This window comes from Bufo gargarizans, chromosome 10, assembly GCF_014858855.1.
Source record: "Bufo gargarizans isolate SCDJY-AF-19 chromosome 10, ASM1485885v1, whole genome shotgun sequence".
Classification (NCBI taxonomy): domain Eukaryota; kingdom Metazoa; phylum Chordata; class Amphibia; order Anura; family Bufonidae; genus Bufo; species Bufo gargarizans.
In genome coordinates, this window is record NC_058089.1 from 36,077,827 (window position 1) to 36,099,521 (window position 21,695).

At 46.0% G+C, this 21,695-nt stretch overlaps 1 long non-coding RNA gene and 1 other non-coding gene across 2 annotated transcripts; both read left to right on the plus strand.

Moving 5' to 3' along the window:
* The first annotated feature begins 8,606 nt into the window (after positions 1-8,606).
* TRNAT-AGU lies at positions 8,607-8,680 on the plus strand. Its single transcript has one exon. It is a non-coding gene; the product is annotated as a tRNA-Thr (tRNA).
* Positions 8,681-19,678: 10,998 nt separating this feature from the next.
* On the plus strand, positions 19,679-20,566 carry LOC122920473. Its single transcript, XR_006386918.1, has 3 exons — positions 19,679-19,742; positions 20,118-20,232; positions 20,430-20,566. It is a non-coding gene; the product is annotated as an uncharacterized LOC122920473 (long non-coding RNA).
* The last annotated feature ends 1,129 nt before the right edge of the window (positions 20,567-21,695 follow it).

Sequence of the window (21,695 nt, forward strand, 5' to 3'; positions counted from 1 at the left end):
AGTCCTGGAAATATGCACAGCACAACTTTGTGCACGAGAACTGTTTTAATGAAATAAAGAGCAAGTGCCCATCACAATCAATGCATCCAATGGTTTCACTCAAAACTGGTCTAAAAAATGAAAGCTGAACTTAAAGGGGTTGTCCGGGTTCAGAGCTGAGCCTGGACATACGGTATCCCCTTCTTCACCCAGGCAGCCCCTCTGAGGTGAGCATCAGAGCATTTCATACTCTGAGCATTTCATACACTGATGCTCAATTACACAGGGCAAGGGCTTTTTCTGTAGATCCAGTGACTAGTGTTGAGCGAACTTGTGTTTTAAGTTCTGCGTCCAATGCTCGGGTTTGGGTTATCGAAGAATCCTGTCATGGATTCCAAATTACGTTATGGTCCGTGGTAGCGGAATCCATAACGGGATTCTTCGATAACCCGAACTTTGGACTCAGAACTTAAAACACAAGTTCGCTCGACACTACCAGTGACGTATTGGGTCTCTGCTAGACCGAGGCTTCCGCCTAGCAGTTAGCCCAATGAAGTCACCGGCACTAGTGGACAGCTTTAGTACTGCCCTAACCTGTAAAAAGGCTAGAGCAGCTCTAAATCCCGCCAATTAGTGCCGGTGACATCATCGGCAAAACTGCTAGGCGGAGGCTTAAAAGTGTAAACATAAAAGCCCTTGCTTTGCATGAGCATGAAATGCTTCATCTCAGAAAGGCTGACTGGGTGAAGAAGGGGATATTTCCGGGTTCAGCTCTGAACCCAGACAACCCCTTTGAATGTTACTGTGGGCAACGCTTACTAAAATCAACAGGTTCTTGCTGTACCCCTATGTGTCTCCAATTATACAGAGGTAGGCCACATGCACATGATTAGTGTGTCTCCCGGGCCAAGGGTGGCTCCTCTGATCTGAACTAACTGTAGTGATTTATGATACCGTGAGATCCTATCTGTCCGGAGGTCTATTGTGCTGTCCTCACAAAGAGCAGTCAGTTCAGGTCAGATTCGCTAGGAGGTCACCGACATGTACATGGATGCAACACGGCAACTGGGCGCAGCGGTCGTCTGACGTGTCAGGACTATGTTATAGGCAGTGTGAAATCAGCTAGCTAAGGCTACTTTCACACTTGCGGCCGGATGGACCCGACAGGCTGTTCACCCTGTCGCATCCGTCCTTCCGCTATTCGCTGGCCGCCGCTCCGTCCCCATTGACTCACCAGCGGTTAGGGTAGGGAAAAATTACAGGGCCAGTGCGCAGGTGTGGTGATCGGATGGATGTTCTCAGCTGGACACCGGCCGACACTGCACATGCGCTGGGAGCCTCACCAGCGGTTAGAGTAGGGAAAGAGCACTGGCCCATCATTTTTCCCTACCCTAACCACCTGGTGAGGCTCCCGGCGCATGCAGTGTCGGCTAACTCTGCTGTGGAATTTCCCTACCCCGCCGTTGTGCGCCTGCGCGGCACACCTCCTCATGTCAAGTCCGTGGCAGCCAGAAGTGGCGAGGGTAGGGATATCTCACGAGGTAGGGAAATCTAACGGAACACCAGATCCAACAACGCAAGTGTGAAAGTACCCTAACACACAATCATACCTTACACATATACACAACACAGGACAGGACCTCTCTGCATACTCCTCCCCCCTCCTGTCCCTCTGACAGAGCTGCTGCTGGGACACCCATTATGAACCCTTCCCCCCTGATGTGACCACAGGATGGAGAAGGAAGGGGGATGCCACGATCTCCTGCAGCTCCGCTCCGCCTACACAATACAAGCAGGGTCTGCAGTCAGCTCCGACCTCACTACTGTCCGGGTCGCCCGCCTCCACGTGACCGCTTTGGCGCCCGCGCTATTTTCTGTAACGCCTATTGGTCGTCCTGTCAGCAAATACAAAACGGCTGTGAAAAAAAATAAGGCAGTGATTGGCGGATTGGAGGAGCTTCCTGATTGGTCCCTTGCATTCAGCTGAGCTGACCAATGGTCGACGGTGATTTGCGAGACGAAGGGGTAGACAGACGACTTGTCTGTCTATATCTTTTACCATCGATTCAGCTGAGGACGAGTTTGTGCCTTCTTGCCCCTCCCACTTCTCTTCACCTGGCTGAGACCACAGACATGCCATGGATAAGTTGTATGTGAGCGGTATGAGCACAGCGCTCCCATGTGGTCGAGTTGACCCCGGCATCAGAGAGGATAAATGTCTGTGTTATGGCCAATCTCTAGGGACGCCATTTATCTAACTGCCTAAGAGCATCTCTGTCTTAGTTGCCCATAGCAACCAATCAGAGCTCAGCTTTCATTTTCTCAGGGCCCTTTAGAAAATGAAATGTGAGCTCTGATTGGTTGCTATGGGCAACTAAGACAATTTTACTGTTGGAGACAGTTTTGATAAATGAGGCCCTAGGTGTCTGCTGTGTGATACATCACCTCACGAGCAGGCGCCACCTGGATGTACAGTAAATTCCAGATGCGGGAAAGGGTTAAGGTATGAAGCCTTAAGATGCTATTACATATAGTGGTTGTGGGCCGATAGTGTGCCACATGGCACAGCCGCACATGGCTTTATCATAAATTGCTGCAGTTTTCGGGTGCGTATCTCGTTCAGCTGCAGCCTATCGAGTTGCGTGGCTAAATAAATGCATCATAAAACCCTTCCCCATGACCGCAACGTGTAAAAGCACCCTAAGGACATATTCACACAGTGGATACACTGCAGATTTGCATGTGGCAAATCCACACCATTTTACAGTGGGTGCGATTATAAGAAATCAGCATAAGGCTACATGCACACGACCGTATGTGTTTTGCAGTCCGCAAATTGCTGATCTGCAAAAAAAAGGATGCCTTCCGTTGTTTTTTTTTTTTTTTGCAGGTCCATTGTAACAATGCCTAAAACAAACAAGAACAGGACATGTCCAATTTTTTTGCGAGGCTACGTAACGGACATACTGATGCGGACAGCACACGCTGTCCGCATTTTTTGGGGACCCATTGAAATGAATGGGTCCGCATCCTATCCGCAATAAAAAAAAAAACATACACATACGGATCACACACCCATTCACTTAAATAGTTCTATCTTTTTGCGGAACACCACAGAAGCATTCCGTATTGCTTCCATGGGGTTCCGTTCCACACCGCATCTCTGGATTTGCGGACCCATTCAAGTGAATAGGTCCACATCCGTGATGCAGAATGCACACGGATGGTGACCTGTGTATTGCGGAACTGCCGTATGCGGCCCACAGCACGGGCACAGAGCCCTTCCGTTCGTGTGCATGTAAAAAACGGAACAGACTTGAAAACAAGCAACGTTCGTGTGCATGTAGCTTCAACTGACTTTTGGTGTGGACTGTAAAGAATTTTTCTGAAACTTATATATTGATGACCTCTGGATAGGTCATCAGTATCTGATCGGTGGGGGTCCGACACCAAGAACCCCCACCGTCGGCTATTTGAGAAGGCACCGACACTCAGCTCGCCAAGCACAGCGCGGTACATTGTATAGCGGCTGTACTTAGTATCACAGCTCAGCCCCATTCACTTCAATGGGGCTGAGCTGCCTCTAGGCCATGTGATCGATGAACGTGACATTGTCTAGGCCAGCTATGGCTAACCTCCAGCACTCCAGCTGTGGTGACACTACGACTCCCAGCATACTCCTTTCATTTGTGTGGAGTTCTGAAAACAGCCAAGCAAGTGTACATCTTGGGAGCTGTAGTTTTGCCACAGCTGGAGTGCTGGAGGTTAGCCATCACAGGTCCAGGCTAAGGCTACTTTCACACTTGCGGCAGGACGGATCCGACAGGCTGTTCACCATGTCGGATCCGTCCTGCGGCTATTTCGCCGGACCGCCGCTCCGTCCCCATTGACTATAATGGGGACGGGGGCGGAGCTCCGGCGGTGCACGGAGAAAGGCCGCCGGACTAAGGCTACTTTCACACTAGCGTTCGATCGGATCCGTTCTGAACGGATCCGATCATAATAATGCAGACGGAGGCTCCGTTCAGAACGGATCCGTCTGCATTGTTTTTAGCATATAACAGCTAAGTGTGAAAATAGCCTCGTACGGATCCGTCCAGACTTTCAATGTAAAGTCAATGGGGGACGGATCCGCCTGAAGATTGAGCCATATTGTGGCATCTTCAAACGGATCCGTCCCCATTGACTTACATTGTAAGTCTGGGCGGATCCGCACGGCCAGGCGGACACCCGAACGCTGCAAGCAGCGTTTAGCTGTCCGCCTGTCCGTGCGGAGGCGAGCGGAGCGGAGGCTGAACGCCGCCAGACTGATGCAGTCTGAGCGGATCCGCTCCATTCAGACTGCATCAGGGCTGGACGGCTGCGTTCGGGTCCGCTCGTGAGCTCCTTCAAACGGAGCTCACGAGCGGACCGACGAACGCTAGTGTGAAAGTAGCCTAAAATTACTGCATGTCAGGCTTTTTAGTCCGGCGGCTTTCTCCGTGCACCGCCGTGCTGCGCCGGAGCTCCGCCCCGTCCCCATTATAATCAATGGGGACGGAGCGGCGGTCCGCGGGCACGGCGAAATAGCCGCAGGACGGATCCGACATGGTGAACAGCCTGTCGGATCCGTCCTGCCGCAAGTGTGAAACTATCCTTAGCTGCAAAAAGGCTGATCAACAGGGGTCCTGGACGATAGTCATCAGTATAAAAGTTTTGTAAAAACCCCTTTAAATCTGCAGCATGTCAATTTATACTGCAGATTTCACTCTTTGCAAGGGAGAGGATGAAATCTGAAATAAGGAGTCGGACACAGTCGCTATGGATTTGCTGCATCAGATTTGATTTTAACCCCTTAACCCATAGCACCGTATATATATATAGCGGGCCTGCTCCATACATGGCCGGTGCCGGCTGTATCATATAGCCAGCACCCACCCGCACTGACAGGAAGCGGCGATCGCGCTGCCTATGTCATTTAACACCTCAGGTCCTGCGATCAACGCTGATTGTGGCACCTGTAAGTGAAGGCCGAGGGATGCGGCTCCCTCTTAATTCCGATCAGAGCCCCCGCAGTGAGGGCTCCGATCGGTTGCCATGGCAGCCTGGACGCTGCTGAAGCGATCCAGGCCTGTCATGGCTTTCTCCATACTGAGCTATCCACAAGGCACAGTTCAGAATGGAGAGTGTAAAAATCCTATTCACCCTAATAGATCCCTATTAGGGCTCATTCACACCAACGTAAGGGCTCTATGCCCGCACTGTGGACTGAAAATTGCCACACAAAGATTTTTTTTCCTGTTTTCTAATACAATAAATGCATCTTGTACCGCAAAAAATAAGCCCTCATATAACTATGTGAACGGAAAAATAAAAAAGTTATGGCTATTGGAACGTGGGGAGCGGAAATCCAAAATAGAAATAGGCCCAGTCTGCAAGGGGTTAAATCCACAGTATGTCAGTTTATTTTTCGTATTTTTGTGAAAATTCACAACCTTCTGTGACCCTTTGGACTACCATAAAGGTGCATGAGCCCTCTACTTGTACTTCTATATGTCTCCAGTTTTGTGCAGGAACATACTGAGATTTGGATAGATTTTTTACTGATCTGACCAAAAAAAAATGAGGCGCGCTCTTTCAAAATCTCTATGTATGCCAGTGTTTCCACATATATGGCACTCGGCTTAGCCTGTAGAGCCAGGCGTGTGATGGTGCTTATTGTGGCTGGCAGGGCTCTCTTGAAAAAGACCTGCACCTGAGACACTGGTGCAGCAGGGTGAGCAGCGAACACCAGTTTCATTTATATCCAGGTCCTAAGGGCACAGATGTAGTTGAATACAATGGCACAGGCTCAGACCTAGATTAGGCCATGGAGCAGTGAGTACTTCTGCAACAACTAACTGCTCACCTGCCGTCTTCTGTCACAAGTGCCGCTCGCTGCAATGGGTTCTGATGCTCTCCTGACAGTGTCAGGACCCAATGTGTTGCTTGTGGGACCTGGAGCAAAAGAGGGCCATGGAGTGAACAGAGTCTGACCCAGGGTCTGAATATTTTTTTCATTTCTGGTCTAAGATATGAGAATTTAGGTGTCTGAAGTCTGTTCTAAAGCCTTATTCATATTAGGGTCTAACCTTATGTTTAAGGTCTGATTAATTTAGGTGTCTGGCCTGATTAAAGTGGTATCCCCACAATCCCTATTTATCACCTATGTCTCATTGCAGAGACCCCTACCGATCCCTAGAAGGCAGATGCTAAGCTCCCGATTTCTCCTTACGGCTCAACCACAGTGGGGAGGCATTTGAAAGAAGCAATGGTCGAGCATGCATGCTACTGCTCCATTCAAAGTCTATGGGACTGTTGGAGATCGCCATCTTAGTTTGAATTAATTTAGGGTCTGGTCAGGGGTCTGATTCATTTAGGTTTCTGGTCTGGAGTCTGACTATTTTTGGGGTCTGGATTAAGATTAATTAATCTAGGCGTCTGGGAGTCTGAAATAATTTAGAGGTGTGATCTGTGGTCTTAAAGGGGTTTTCTGAGACTTAAATACTGATGACCTATCCTCTGGATAGGTCATCAATACCTGATCGGTGGGTGTCCGACACCCGGGAACCCCACCAATCTGCTGTTCGAGAAGGCCTTCTCGCAGCTTTCCCTAGGCCTGGTGACGACATGTTAATTAGTTACCTGGCCTAAATGTAGCTCAGCCCCATAGAAGTGAATACAAGCACAGCCACTATACAATGTACGGTGCTGTGCTTGCTGAGCACAGAAAAGGCTGCGTTGCTCACAGTGCCAGTGCCTTCTCAAACAGCTGATCAGCGGGGGCCCGGGATGTCGGACCCACACAGATCAGATACGGCAATCTAACTGTGAAGAAAGGAGGAGATGCGGAGGACGCAGGCGGAGATGCGGAGGACAGGTATATTGTGGACATGCTAGCGGCGATCTAGCCGTGCATGTCCGCATCTCTATACCCTAAAACGAGGTGACAGAATCCTTTTAAGGTCTGGTTCAGGGTCTCATCTTTACCTATCATCATTATGCAGTTTCAATAGTGCAGTATTTAGGGGCATTGAACAGCTTGGTAGGTAAATTAACGCGGGGGCACCTGGGACAGAGCAGATATGCGGTATCAGTAGGATGGCAGCATTAAAGGATGGGAGGCTTGTGCTGTGAATTCAGAAGTCAGGAGCTAAAAGATACCAGAGCAGCAAACTCTGCAGTTGTCAGGAGAAGTTGTAATAGTGGTCTGGGTCAAATTCAGTAGAAAAGGGAAAGTGAATTGGATTTTAATGTACAGTATTGACTTGTATGGTCCCTCCAAGAACTAGTAAAACATAGATATGTGGTACCACTGCAATCATAACGATTGCAGTTTTTTCCCCATGAATCAAACATTAAATTATAACTCATCTCTCAAAAAACACTCTCTTCCAACTTTGTGGAAAAATCAAAAAGTTATAGCTCTTGGAATGTATTTGGGCATCATTAGTAGGCCATGCTAAATGGGAATCAAAGGGGACATTCAAATCAACTAAAAGCCCCTTCCAACTTTAGGATTCCATGCTACACATTTCCTGAGGGACTTCAGGTATACAGTCTTCCTTTGCTCAGACTCATTCAAAAATGAGTACATGTACTAACTCCTCTTTAGCAGGCCATCTTAAAGGGAGTCTGTCACCAACCTGATCGGTTTTAAACCGATCACATAGTTCAGTGGGACACAAGGACATGACACAGATGGTACCTTTGTTTCGTTTTTCAGATCATCCAAATCGGCCAAAAAGTAGTTTGTATCATATGCTAATGAGCCGTCGCAAGTGCCCAGGGGCGGAGAGTTTGCTGAAAGTGCCCAAGTTCCTCCGCCTCATTCGCGCCTGACTCCGCCCCTCAGTAAACTCTGGCCAGCCCTGTGGCTCTGTGACATCATATAGCCCCTATAAGCCATTCGGGCACTTTCAGCAAACTCTCCACCCCTGGGCACTTGCGACGGCTCATTAGCATATCATAACTTTTTGGGCGATTTGGATGATCTGAAAAACAAACAACGGTACCATCTGTGTCATGTCTTTGTGTCCCACTGAACTATGTGATTGGTTTAAAACCAGTCAGGTTGGTGACAGACTCCCTCTGATGTTATGTGTTCCGGCAGAGAACAGCCTGCCGGAGCTCTCTGGATCAGGCATTGCTGGATGTTACTGCAATGCCTGCCGGCACCATTGACTATAATGGGGTCCGGCCGAGAGTTGGCCCCTACCTGGAAAATATGCCGGTATTTGGCCAGTGCGTTTTTGTCCAGCTGAATATTTGCCAGGTAGTGGCCTGCTCTTTGTGGTCCATGGGGCCAGCAGGCATTGTGGTACCATCTGGCAATGCTTGATCCAAACAGCTCATGACGGTAGTGTAAAACTAGCCTTCTAGATACCATAAAACATCGGGGACTATCAGCAGACAGATGCTCTTTAAATTTCATGTTTTCAAGTCGTGAGATGGCTGCTGACAGTATGCCCCTTTTTAGGCCCTAATTTTTTTAGCTGTGTACTGGTTCTGCAGACATGTTGATCCAGACATGTGAAGTAAGCGCTATCAGTAGCACTTGAACAAACTCATTAATATCTGCTGATAGTCTAGGTTGTGCCTATGTGGTTGGTGCTGTGGCTTAGTTGGTTAAAGCGCCTGTCTAGTAAACAGGAGATCCTGAGTTCGAATCTCAGCAGTGCCTTCCCTTTTATTATAGGTAAAATCTTTCTAGATTACGGATTCCAACCTACTACAGAATAAAAAAAAACTCTCACACCCCTCCATAACTGAATGGTAACAAAATAAACCAGAGTCAAGTTACAGTCATATATTGTCCCCTTGATAGTCAGGATTAAAAATGCTAGACACACTGTTAATGACAACTCCACCACTCCTGAAGGCCATGTCCTTTAAAGCTAAGTTGCAGCACCTGTTTGGGTTAGTGCCGTAAAAAAATTATTAAAGGGATGAACCCGGACATATCCCCTTCTTTCCCCACTCAGCCCCTCTGATATGAGCATTGGAGCATTTAATGCTCTGATGCTCTCCTTTGCCCTGCGCTGTATCACGCAGGGCAAGGGCTTTTTCTGGAGATCCAGTGACGTACCGGGCTCTGCATGGGTAAGATAGGCGGAGGCTTCCGCCTAGCAGTGAGCCCGGTGATGTCACCACCACTAATGGGCGGGCTTTAGTACTGTCCTAGCCTGTAGAATGGCTAGGTCAGCGCTAAAGCCTGCCCAGCAGTGCCGATGACCTCACCGGGAACACTGCTAGGTGGAAGCCTCCGCCTAGTGGTGTACAAATGTAAACAAAAAGCCCTTGGCCTGCGCGATACAGTGCAGAGAAAGGGAGAGCATCGGAGCATGAAAAACTTCGATACTCATGTCAGGGGGGCTGAGTGAGGAAATAAGAGGATATGTCCGAGTTCAGCTCTGAAACTAGACAACCCCTTTAAGTAATACAGGAAATTATGGGACCCATGGCAGGTGTATATGCAGACTAGCAATAGTGTGGGGTAAGAGTACAGCTGATACTGAAATGGAGGGTTGATGGTGGGGGGGATGCAAGTATTTGGAATATGTATCCGGTTTACATGTCCTTTTGCATATGTTAAGACCTGCTTCTTGATGTAGCCTTATTGTACAATACTTTTCTTTATGACGTGCATAAAAACCATAAAAATTATCAGATAAAAAAATAATAAAAAAGTGAGTTATTACTGGAAGTAGGTAATTGGTGAGAAAGTAGAATCTGGAATATTAAAGGAGTTGTCTTGCCTCAGCTAAGGCATTTATCATGTAGACAGAGTTAATGCAAGCCACTTACTAATGTATTGTGATTGTCCATATTGCCTCCTTTGCTGGCTTCATTTGTTTTTCTATCACATTATAAACTGCTTGTTTCAAGGGGTTACGACCACTTTGCAATCCAGCAGCGGTGGCCGTGCTTGCACATTATAGGAATAAGTCCCATCACCAGAGAGGCCAACATTTTTTCCGATAGTGTGCAAGCACGGCCACCGCTGCTGGATTTCAGGGAGGTCATAACCCCTGAATACGAGCAGTGTATAATGTGATGGAAAAATGAATGAAGCCAGCAAAGGAGACAATATGGACAATCACAATACATTAGTGAGTGCCTTGTATTAACTTTGTCTACATGATCAATGTCACTTGCTGAAGTGAGACAACCCCTTTAATGATCAGTAAAATGTTCACCATACACTTTCCTCTAACTACTGCCATCACTTGGTGACAAACTCCATGACACCAATAATAAAACGCATGAATTCATACAATACTGCACAATGGCACCCAGGAGACAACACTTTAAATAGCGGATTGTCCTGTAACTCTAAATCCAGAGAATATAGGGACCGTCATATAAATATACAGTATGTATAACTGTCCCTATATACCGTAGAACCATTTCTAATCACCTTCCATACTTCAATGATGAGCACTGACTGCCCTTTCTCCCGAATTTCCCATTATTTGGTGAGCGTGGCGGCCATATAGAGCATTCATTTGAGATCAGCACTTACTACTGACAGTGTAGAGGTCATGCAGACAGGGCAGTATATAAGGTCACTTATATCACCATATAGGAGGGCAGCAGCATGGCGGCACTACATGTTTGCAGGGGTCAGCAACCTTCGGCACTCCAGCTGTTGTGAAACTACAATTCCCAGCATGCTCCATTGATTTCTATGGGAGTTAGGAGAAGAGCAGAGCAAGTGTGCATGCTGGGAGTTGTAGTTTCACAACACCTGGAGTGCCAGAGGTTGCCTACCCCTGTGTTAGAGTGAGCCAGGACGATCTTCAGCCTTCAGTACTGCGCTAAAGACAGATTAGGGACTTCAGAGACAGTTTTATTTTACCTTGTAAAAAGGAACAAAAATCACCTAAAATAGTATATTGCATAAATAATAATGACTTCCCCATCACATAACAAAAAAAGTGCAGTAACTCTTTAAATGTACTGGTATGATGCAACTATGAATGTAGCCTTAGCTATCTATGTATGTGTTATCCAGTGCTGTACCGGCTTCATGGAAATTTGAGCTCAGCAGTGAGATAGGACATCCTGTTTCCAGTGATCAAGTGTTTATTTGCAATGTGATGTCACAGTACAGATAACCTCCTTGCTTCAGTAATAGTTGCCTCTAAAGGTAGAATCCTTTTTTGTTTCTTGCGGAGCAAATTGTATATTTTGGTGACACCATTTTGGGGTACATAAAATGTAATTTGTATTACCTCTTTTAGGGTGGTAGTGGGAAAAAATCAGTTCCACCATTGTTTTAGCACCTTATTTTTACAATGTTCACTGAGTGGCATAACTAGCGTCGGTTATTCTATGGGTCAGTACGCTTGTGGTGTTACCAAACTTGTGTAGTTTCTTTTTTTACTACTTTTTCACAATAATAGCACGTCTCGTTGGGTCGCTGCATTCCAAGAACCAGAACTCCATAATTTTTATGTTGTATGAGGGCATGTTTTCTGTGGAACAAGAATGGAGCTTTCATTGGTATCATTTTTGGGGGTACATGGGGACTTGTTGATTAACATGTATTATTGTTGGGGGTTGAATATTTAAAAGAAAAACATAAAAAAAAATTGCGATTATTTTTTAACCTCTTTAGCAGGCACCTGGGGCCAATTAATCCGAGAGTCCTAGCGAGGATGAGGATGACCCCACTTTCCTGTTGTCATCCGCGTCCTCCTCATCATCCAGGCGGAGCAAGGGGACCGCCATGCTATGGACCCTGTGCGAGTAGCTCTGGGGCTTGTACTAGTTTTCCGGCCCACCAGTTAAATCCACCGGAGCCCCCTGCCGGTGAACTTGTCTGGGGTACCCAAGAGCGATTTGTCATCCACATCCTCCTCATCATCAAGCGATGATGAGCCCCCAAAGCGGCGGACACACCGCCAGGCGGATCGAGGGGACCCCCATGCTAGGGACCCTGTGGCCCAGCCTAGTACGAGCAGCTCTGGGGCTCGTACTAGTTTTCCGGCCCACCTGAGCCCCCTGCAGCTGGACTTGTCTGGTGTACCCCAGAGAACTTTGAGCTCGCAATTCCTGATTTTGTAGGCCAACCAGGAATCCAGATTTCCACAGTGGGCTTCACTGAATATGACTTTTTTAGTCTTTTTTTCAGTGACCAACTGGTAAATCTAATGGTGGAGTTTGTTGCTCAACACTCGGGCTCCTTTTTGGCTAGGCCCGATGACTGGACCCTGGTCAGTGCAGCCGAGATGAGGACATTTTGGGGCCTCGTGCTGCACATGGCCCCAGTCAAGAAACCTAGTGTCAGGCATTACTGGAGTGAGGAGTCAGGCACGTACCCGGTTTGAGGCTGTCCGGAAATGCCTGCATTATTCAAGGTGATCCTGCCTATGACCGCCTGTACAAAATCAGGCCGGTCATCGATCACTTTGGGGCCAAATTTGTACAGGCCTATGTACCTGGAAGAGAGGTCGCGGTTGATGAGTCTCTCATTGAGTTCAAAGAGAGACTCATTTTCCGTCAGTATGTTCCCTCTAAGCGGGCGAGGTATGGCGTGAAGCTGTACAAACTTTGTGAGAGTACCTCAGGGTACACTTACAAGTTTTGTGTGTACGAGGGGCGAGATTCCCGTATTCAACCCCCAGAATGTCCCCCCACTCTGGGTGTTAGCGGGAAACTTGTGTGGGACCTTATGCACCCACTGCTAGATAAAGGTTATCACCTGTACCTGGATAACTTTTATACTAGTATCCCCTTGTTCCAGTCCCTCACCGCCAGATCCACGTCCGCTTGTGGGACAGTGCAGAAAAATCAATGCGGCCTCCCTGCCCACCCCCTCCAGGTACCTATCCCCAGGGGTGAAACCCGTGCCCTTACCAGTGAAAACCTGTTGCTGGTCAGATATAAGGACAAGAGGGATGTCCTTGTACTGTCCACAATTCATGGTAATGGCATCACCCCTGTGTCACGGCTGAGGACGGGGAAAATCCTCAGCCGTGCGATGCCACATGATGTTAGGCTGCTCGGCCAGGACGACAGGATTAGGGAGCAGGTCACCTCCTAAAGCGTCCCAACCTGACCCTAACTCCTAGCTGCATGGGCCGACCTTTAAGGTAGGAGGACCTATGCTCAGGAACCTCGGATCCCTAACTCACCCTCCGACCGGTCCCTGGACTAGGAGTCAGGGTAAGACGGCCTGTTCCTTCTGGACACGGAGGAACAGGGGTCTCACTGGCCAAGCTGCAGGGAAAAGGGGAACATTAAAGGGAACCTGTCACCCAAAAATCGCCTATTAAGCTGTTTACAGTACCTTATAGTGCTGTATAGTCGTTTCCTGATGCACTTTTTGTTAGTTTTGCAGCATGTATGCTCAGTCAGAAATCGATGTTATATTCAGCTGCTGCCCCGTGCTTCAAGTCAGGCTTGAAGTCACGGGGGCAGCGGCCTCGGCGTCTTACATGGCCCTCTCCCCGCCCCCTGCCTCTGTGACTGACAGCCGAAATCCGATTCCGGGACCGCGCTCAACGGCCGCATGCGCAGTAAAGGGCGGCAGGAGCGCGGTCCCGGCTGCCGCGCGTACTACGCGCCGTCTTACTTTCGCCGCACTGCGCATGCGCCCGACATCCTGTATCAAACGCGCCCGCGCCCGGCATCTGGGCGCGGGCGCGTTTGATACAGGATGTCGGGCGCATGCGCAGTGCGGCGAAAGTAAGACGGCGCGTAGTACGCGCGGCAGCCGGGACCGCGCTCCTGCCGCCCTTTACTGCGCATGCGGCCGTTGAGCGCGGTCCCGGAATCGGATTTCGGCTGTCAGTCACAGAGGCAGGGGGCGGGGAGAGGGCCATGTAAGACGCCGAGGCCAATGCCCCCGTGACTTCAAGCCTGACTTGAAGCACGGGGCAGCAGCTGAATATAACATCGATTTCTGACTGAGCATACATGCTGCAAAACTAACAAAAAGTGCATCAGGAAACGACTATACAGCACTATAAGGTACTGTAAACAGCTTAATAGGCGATTTTTGGGTGACAGGTTCCCTTTAACAGTCTTACGGATATGGCAGGTGAACTGTACAAGTTCCACCTACCTGCCACAGCCTTGCTGACTGGATCCCTGTGCTGGCAAGCTGATGTCCACACAACCTGAGATGAACCCAGCAACCACACATCCACGCACAGGAACCCAGATCCATAAGCTGCAATAAAGAAGCATAAAGACAAACACATCTTCAAAACACCAAACGACATTATATTTATGACCAGAAGGGTGGCCCCCACTGGCAGTTGGTAAATAACCAGGAGGATGTCTCCAGAAAGCATGGCTGAAGCACCCTCTCTATGTACTGCCTTCCACTGAGGCTTTATAGGGCCAAGAGGCCACACCCAACAGTCAGACACACCCCGTGACTCACACACACAGAAAGGGAGTTAACCCTTCCAAAACCAGAGAAGGGAAAACACAACTTAAAGGGGAAGTGTCCAAACCAAGAACACACTGTGGCTGTTGCCGCAGGCAACGACATGGGTGGCAACCATGTCCTGGGAGTCAGCCCGAAGGCTGGGAGACTGCCACCACATGTACACATACAACCAAATGTTGCCACGGGCAACCACAGTGAAGGAAAGATGTCAGTGCACGCCAAACATAAAACAGAGTGCACACCAGACATACAAAAGTGCATACATACACGCACACAAACTCCAAGGCAACTGCACACATACCTGTTGTCCGCGGCAACCACACCTGAGGCAAACAGCAAAATGCCTCCAGCTGCGGTTGACACAACAACCCAAACCGCGGGCAACTGTATGCGGCTCCCAAGGAGTCACGGCCATAAACATGGTCGTGACACCCTGTCCCTGTGCGAGGTACTGCGGCAACGGTCCTCAAGCCTGATTGTATCGTCGACTACAATCGGTATATGGGAGAAGTTGATCTCTCTGATCAAGTCCTCAAGCCATATAATGCCATGCGCAAAACCCGAGCATGGTACAAAAAAGTTGCGGTCTACTTGGTGCAGGTTGCCTTGTACAACTCTTTTCTGCTGTCCTGGAGCGCTGGCAACACAGGGACATTCCTTCAGTTCTATGAGGCAGTCCTCAAGGCCCTGATCTTTTCGGATCGGGAAAGAGCAGGCCGGAGTACCTCGGGAACTGGAGGCGCCCGGATCGTCCCTGGCCAACACTTCCATACTGGAAAGAAGGGACGGACCCCCAAAAAGTGCAGAGTATGTCGCAGGAGGGGGATATGGAAGGACACCACTACTCAGTGCGACACATGCCCCGATCATCCGGGCCTCTACATTGACGGTTGCTTTAGGTAGTACCACACTTCCATGGAGTACTAAATTTATATCCCAATTTAGCCACTGACAATTGGATAAAAAACTGGTTCTCAGACTTGAGACACTAAAACAAAACAAAAAAAATTCTAAAATATTATTTAGTAAAACTAAAATAAATAAAAAAAAGTAGACTTATTAGGTATTGCCGCGTCCGTAATAATCTGCTCTATAAAAATACCCCCTCCCTAACCCCTCAGATGAACACCGTTAAAAAAAACGTGCAAAAAAAAGTTTTGCTTTGTCACCTTATATCACAAAAATTGTAATAGCAAGTGATCAAAAAGTCATATGCGCCCCAAAATGGTGCCAATATAACCGTCCTCTCATCCCGCAAAAAATGAGCCCCCAAAATAAGCTAATCGGCTAAAAAAAATATATATATGATTCTTAGACTATGGAGATACTAAAATGTATTTGTTTTCTTTATAAAAAGATAATATAGTGTAAAACATTAAATAAATAAAAAGTAGACATATTAGGTATCGCCGCGTCCGTAAGAATCTGCTCAATAAAAATACCCCCCACTAACCCCTCAGATGAACACGGTAAAAAATAAAAATGGTGCCAAAAAAGCAATTTTCTGGCAAATTTTCCATGTTAATCCGTTTTTTTCCACTAACAAAGCAAGGGTTAACAGCTAAACAAAACTTAATATTTGTTACCATCATACCGCAGTTTACAGAAGCACCCCATATGTGGTCGTAAACTGCTGTATGACCAAACGGCAGGGCGCAGAAGGAAAGGAACGCCAATAACTCTTGTGCAACACCTAAACGGTTAACAAAGTTTTTAAAATCAGTTTTGAATACCTTGAGGGGTGTAGTTTCTTAGATGGTGTCACTTTTATGGAGTTTCTACTCTTGGGGTGCATCAGGGGGGCTTCAAATGCAGTCTATATTTGAAGTGAGGGTAATTCTCATTGGTGGAGCAGCGGCCACAGCAGACACCCACTGCTAATGTCTGTGATCAGTATTAATCCCTTCAGTTACCATGGTCAATTGTGACTACGACATTTGAGAGCTGAAAACCCTGGAAGCGTTCGTTCCCAGGGCTAGACCGCCTTCCCTTCTCTAAAATCGGGGAAGGCGTTCCTTAGTAGTAATAGGCCTAAGCCTGTACAAAGCTTCTAAGCCTATCACTGGTATTTCACACCCTGTAGAATTCTCTTTTATGTAATTAAATAAATTACTGAATGCAAATGGAAATCTGATGATTGTATATTGTTAGGCCCTTGGGGGAGTCTAAAAAAAGGCAAAATAAAAATTTTAATCGCCCATTTATGCTCAAAATTCTAAGAAAAATAAACAAGTAAAAAAAAACATCATAGGTGTCGCCATATCTAAAAACGTCAGTACTAATAAAATATAAAAATATTTATCCCATACAGCAAATGGTGTAATGGAAAAAAAAAATAATGTCTGATTCACTGTTGTTTCATCACCCACAAAAAAACGGAGTAAATAGTGATAAAAAATTCATAAACACTCCAAACGGTATGAATAAAAAGTGCAGATCGCCCTTCAAAAAATGTTTTTTTTTTTTTTTTTTTTAAGTGTTAAAACCCAAGAAGAACTATATAAATGTGGAGTCCTTGTAATCAAACTGACCCACAGAATGAAGGTAATAGATCAGTTTTACCTCAAAGTGAATGTCGTAAAAACAAAACCTATAAAACTTTGGGAGAATAGCATTTTTTTTAAATTCCACCACTTTAGAATTTTTTTCCAGCTTCCCACTACATTGTATGGAATATTATATGGTGCCATTGCAAGGTACAACTTATCCAGCTAAAAAATCAAGTACTCATGCAGCTATGTGAACGGAAAAATATAAAAGTTATAGGTCTGGGAAGGCAAGGAGTGGTTAAAGAGACGTCATCCACCAAATAAGTACAGCGCATGTTGTCAATAAAGTTTAGGGAGCCTTCTCACGCTGCAGATTGTGTTGCTGAAATGTTTGCCACTCAAAATCAGTTCCATTTATCTGAATAGGGTAGTTTTGGCGGGAAGCACATGGATTTCGGCAAGTCCCATTTAGGTGAATGGAGCTGTGTATGAAGGTGCCCTAATAGCTTCGGAATCATAGGAGGAGACCCTTGTGGCAAGTAATTGGCTCCAAAGGCAAGAAAATGTTTTATCTTTTTTTCCCCGGATCTATGGGGCCAGATATGGCATCAGAGCCTGGGACCACTGGAGGATCCTCTGGTGGGCCGGCACCACACTGGCAACATACTATTATATAGTTCTATAAAGTTCTACAGAGTTTACTGCAGAACTGCATCCAGGAAAGAAATTGGTGCATTGCATTTCAATAGGGGTCATGTATAATTCCGATTACCGCTGTACGGCGGGCAGTAATCGGAACCCGGTGCCTGCTCAAATCATTGAGCAGGCACCTTGGCTAAATACGCGGGGGAGTCCTGTCAATAGACCTGCAGTTTCCGGCTTTTACCTGCGGTTGCGGCGGTTATCGGAGATGCCATCGGGTCCCCATGCGGCTGTAGGGGGGACCCGATGGCATGGAAGGCAGCACGATGCCTAAGAAAGGCATCGTGCTGCCTTCCGGTGACGAGCCTGTGAGATCCAACCCCCTGGATCTCACAGGCAGGAAGCTGTATGAGTAATACACACAGTATTACTCATACAGCCAATGCATTCCAATACAGAAGTATTGTAATGCATTGTAAAGGTATTAGACAACCACAAGTTGAAGTCCCAACGTGGGACAAAAAATTAAGTGAAAAAAAAAAGTTGAAAAAATAAAGTTTTCCCCCCAAAAAATTAAGTTTCAAGTAAAAATAAACAAAAACGTCATTTTCCCCGGCTCTATAAACATATCACATGACCTAACCCCTCAGATAAACACCAACAACAGCAAGCGATAAAAAAGGCATTTGCCCACCAAAATAGTACCAATCTAACCGTCACCTCATCCTGCAAAAAATGAGCCCCTACCTGAGACAATCGCCCAAAAAATTAAAACAACTATGGCTCAGAATATGGAGACACTAAAACATCATTTTTTTTGTTTTAAAAAAGATGTTATTGTGTAAAACTTACATAAATAAAACTAAAGTATACATATTCATATATATATGACCTAACCCATTTTTTGTCACCTTACATCACAAAAAGTGTAATTATAGCAAGCGATCAAAAAGTCACACACACCCCAAAATATTGCAAATAAAACCCTCATCTTATTCCGCAGAAATCATACCCTACCTAAGGTAATCGCCCAAAAACTGAAAAAAATTATGTCTCTCAGACTATGGAAACACTAAAACATGATTTTTTTCGTTTAAAAAAAGAAATCATTGTTAACTTACATAAATAAATAAAAGGTATACATATTAGGTATCGCCGCATCCGTGACAACCTGGTCTATAAAAATACCACATGATCTAACCTGTCAGATAAATGTTGTAAATAACAAAAAATAAAAACGGTGCCAAAACAGCTATTTCTTGTTACCTTGCCTCACAAAAAGTGTAATATAGAGCAACCAAAAATCATATGTACCCTAAACTAGTACCAACAAAACTTCCACCCTATCCCATAGTTTCTAAAATGGGGTAACTTTTTGGAGTTTCTACTCTAGGGGTGTGTCAAATGGGACATGGTGTAAAAAAAAAAAACAGTCCAGCAAAATCTGCCTTCCAAAAACCGTATGGCATTCCTTTCCTTCTGCGCCCTGCCGTGTGCCCGTACAGCAGTTTACGACCACATATGGGGTGTTTCTGTAAAGTACAGAATCAGGGCCATAGATATAGAGTTTTGTTTGGCTGTTAACCCTTGCTTTGTTACTGGAAAAAAAAAATTCAAATGGAAAATCTGCCCAAAAATGTTCCATTAAATCTTGTGCAACACCTAAAGGGTTAACGACGTTTATAAAATCTGTTTTGAATACCTTGAGGGGTGTAGTTTCTAGAATGGGGTCATTTTGGGGTGGTTTCTATTATGTAAGCCTCGCAAAGTGACTTCAGACCTGAACTGGTCCCTAAAAACTGGGTTTTTGAAAATTTCTTTATAAAAGTAGAGGAATGGAAATTTGAACATTTTCCCAAATTTTTGGTAAATTTTTTATTTTTTTTATAAATAAAAATTATTATTTTTTACTTCATTTTACCAGTGTCATGAAGTACAATATGTGACGAAAAAACAATCTCAGAATGGCCTGGATAAGTAAAAGTGTTTTAAAGTTATCACCACTTAAAGTGACACTGGTTAGATTTGCAAAAAATGGCCTGGTCCTTAAGGTGAAATAAGGCTGTGTCCTTAAAGAGTTAAGTTTTTAGAGAGCATGCATTTTCTCAGAAAACATTTTTATTCTTCTTTTCTTTCCAGAGTACGAGGTCTGGTCTACAGCATGAAGTCACACAGGAATTGCTGAGACTTGGAAAAGTTTCCTTGTGGTAAGAGAATAGCAGTATTGATTCTGTAGACACAGGAGATGAGGGTCTAACTTATCAGAGACTAGTAGAAGAATAAGGAGAAGTGAGCAGCATGTGTGTTCCTCTGATCCCAAACTCATCTATCAATTCAGCAGACTGCATATGGTGCAAATATAGATTTTGTTACTGCATTACAGCTAGATTTATTATACTTTAAATATGAGGCTCTTTGTGTAGATTTAGTCAAAATTGTATAAGGACATTAGCACGAGGCAACCTCAATAATCTGGGTCCACACACTATATCTATATAGTACAATAGAACACTGGGTCTTTGTGCTTCTTGTTGGTGTCCACTTTTTTAACTCAAGTTCCTGATTTACCTTCTCATCCACAGTCATCCATCTTCCTGCCTATGTGCTGTAGAAAAAAGATCATCTATGGACCTCTAATGAAACCAAGATACTCTGAAGGCATGGACAACTACTGGTGATTCTTCCAATGCCAAGCAGGTAAGGAACTACAAGACTTAACTACAATGTCAACTTCTTTACAAGTTCACAGAACTCATTTTACACAGGAATCTTATTCCAAATCTCAAATTTATAGATCAACCACACAATATTTTCCTATCCCGTTCTAGAACATACTGTATACAGGAATAATTTTAATGCACATTTGGATTGACCAAACATGTTTTATTTTACAGGACTATCCTCCAGCCTCAGATGCCGAATTCCTGTCCACCAGCTGTCAGATCCTCCTCCTCTCCAGGAAGCTGATCGTCATCTATCAGCACTTTTTCTCCTCCAAGATGCTGACCAACATCTCAGCACCCGTCTGTCTTTTCCAGTATGCTGACCAACATCTCAGCACCTACATAGTGCTGATCAACATTATTCTTTAAAATAAATAAATAAAAATTATAATTATACTGAATCTTTATTGATCTCACGTCACAAATGAAAGTTTCCTATAAATGTAAAAAATTGTGAGAAAAAATCTCCAGAGAGGGACAAATGATACCAAATATTCTTCTTTTATCATATATATATATATATATATATATATATACGTGTATATATAACTACATCACTATAATGTAAGAGAGGAGGAGAGACGTGCTTATGGGAAGGACCGCTAGTAGGAGGAGTATAGGGGGCATCGTGAAGGTTTATCTCCAGTGTTTTTGCAGGGATCACAACCCTAGTCTCGGAAGGATACAATACTATAGTTACGGACTTGCTGCCCGTCCTGGTAGGTTCCTGGCCGGGCCAACGATAAAGAGACTGTGGAAGATGATTTTTAATACTGGGAAGGGCGGGGGGGTTGGGGGCGAGGGGCGCACTGCCTACCAATGATTTTTAATACTGGGAAGGGCGGGGGCGCACTGCCCACCAATGATTTTTAATACTGGGAAGGGCGGGGGGGTTGGGGTTCGAGGGGCGCACTGCCCACCAATGATTTTTTTTATATTGGGAAGGGCGGGGGGGGGGGGCGCACTGACCACCAATTATTTTAATACCGGGGAGGGGGGAGGGCGCACTGCCCACCAATGGTTTTAATACCAGGGAGGGGGGGAAGGCGCACTGCCCACCAATGATTTTAATACCGGGGAGGGCGCACTGCCCACCAATGATTTTAATACCAGGTAGAGGGGGGAGGGCGCACTGCCCACCAATGATTTTATTACCAGGGAGGGGGTGGGCGCACTGCCCACCAATGATTTTAATACCGGGAGGGCACACTACCCACCAATGATTTTAATACCGGGGAGGGGGGGCGCACTGCCCACCAATGATTTTAATACCGGGGAGGGGGGGCGCACTGCCCACCAATGATTTTAATACCGGGGGGGGGGGCACACTGCCCACCAATGATTTTAATACCAGGAAGGGCGCACTGGGGGCTGATGGAGAGGAACTGGGGGCAGGTGAGAGGCACTGGGGGTATGTGGATATAGTGAGATAAGTAG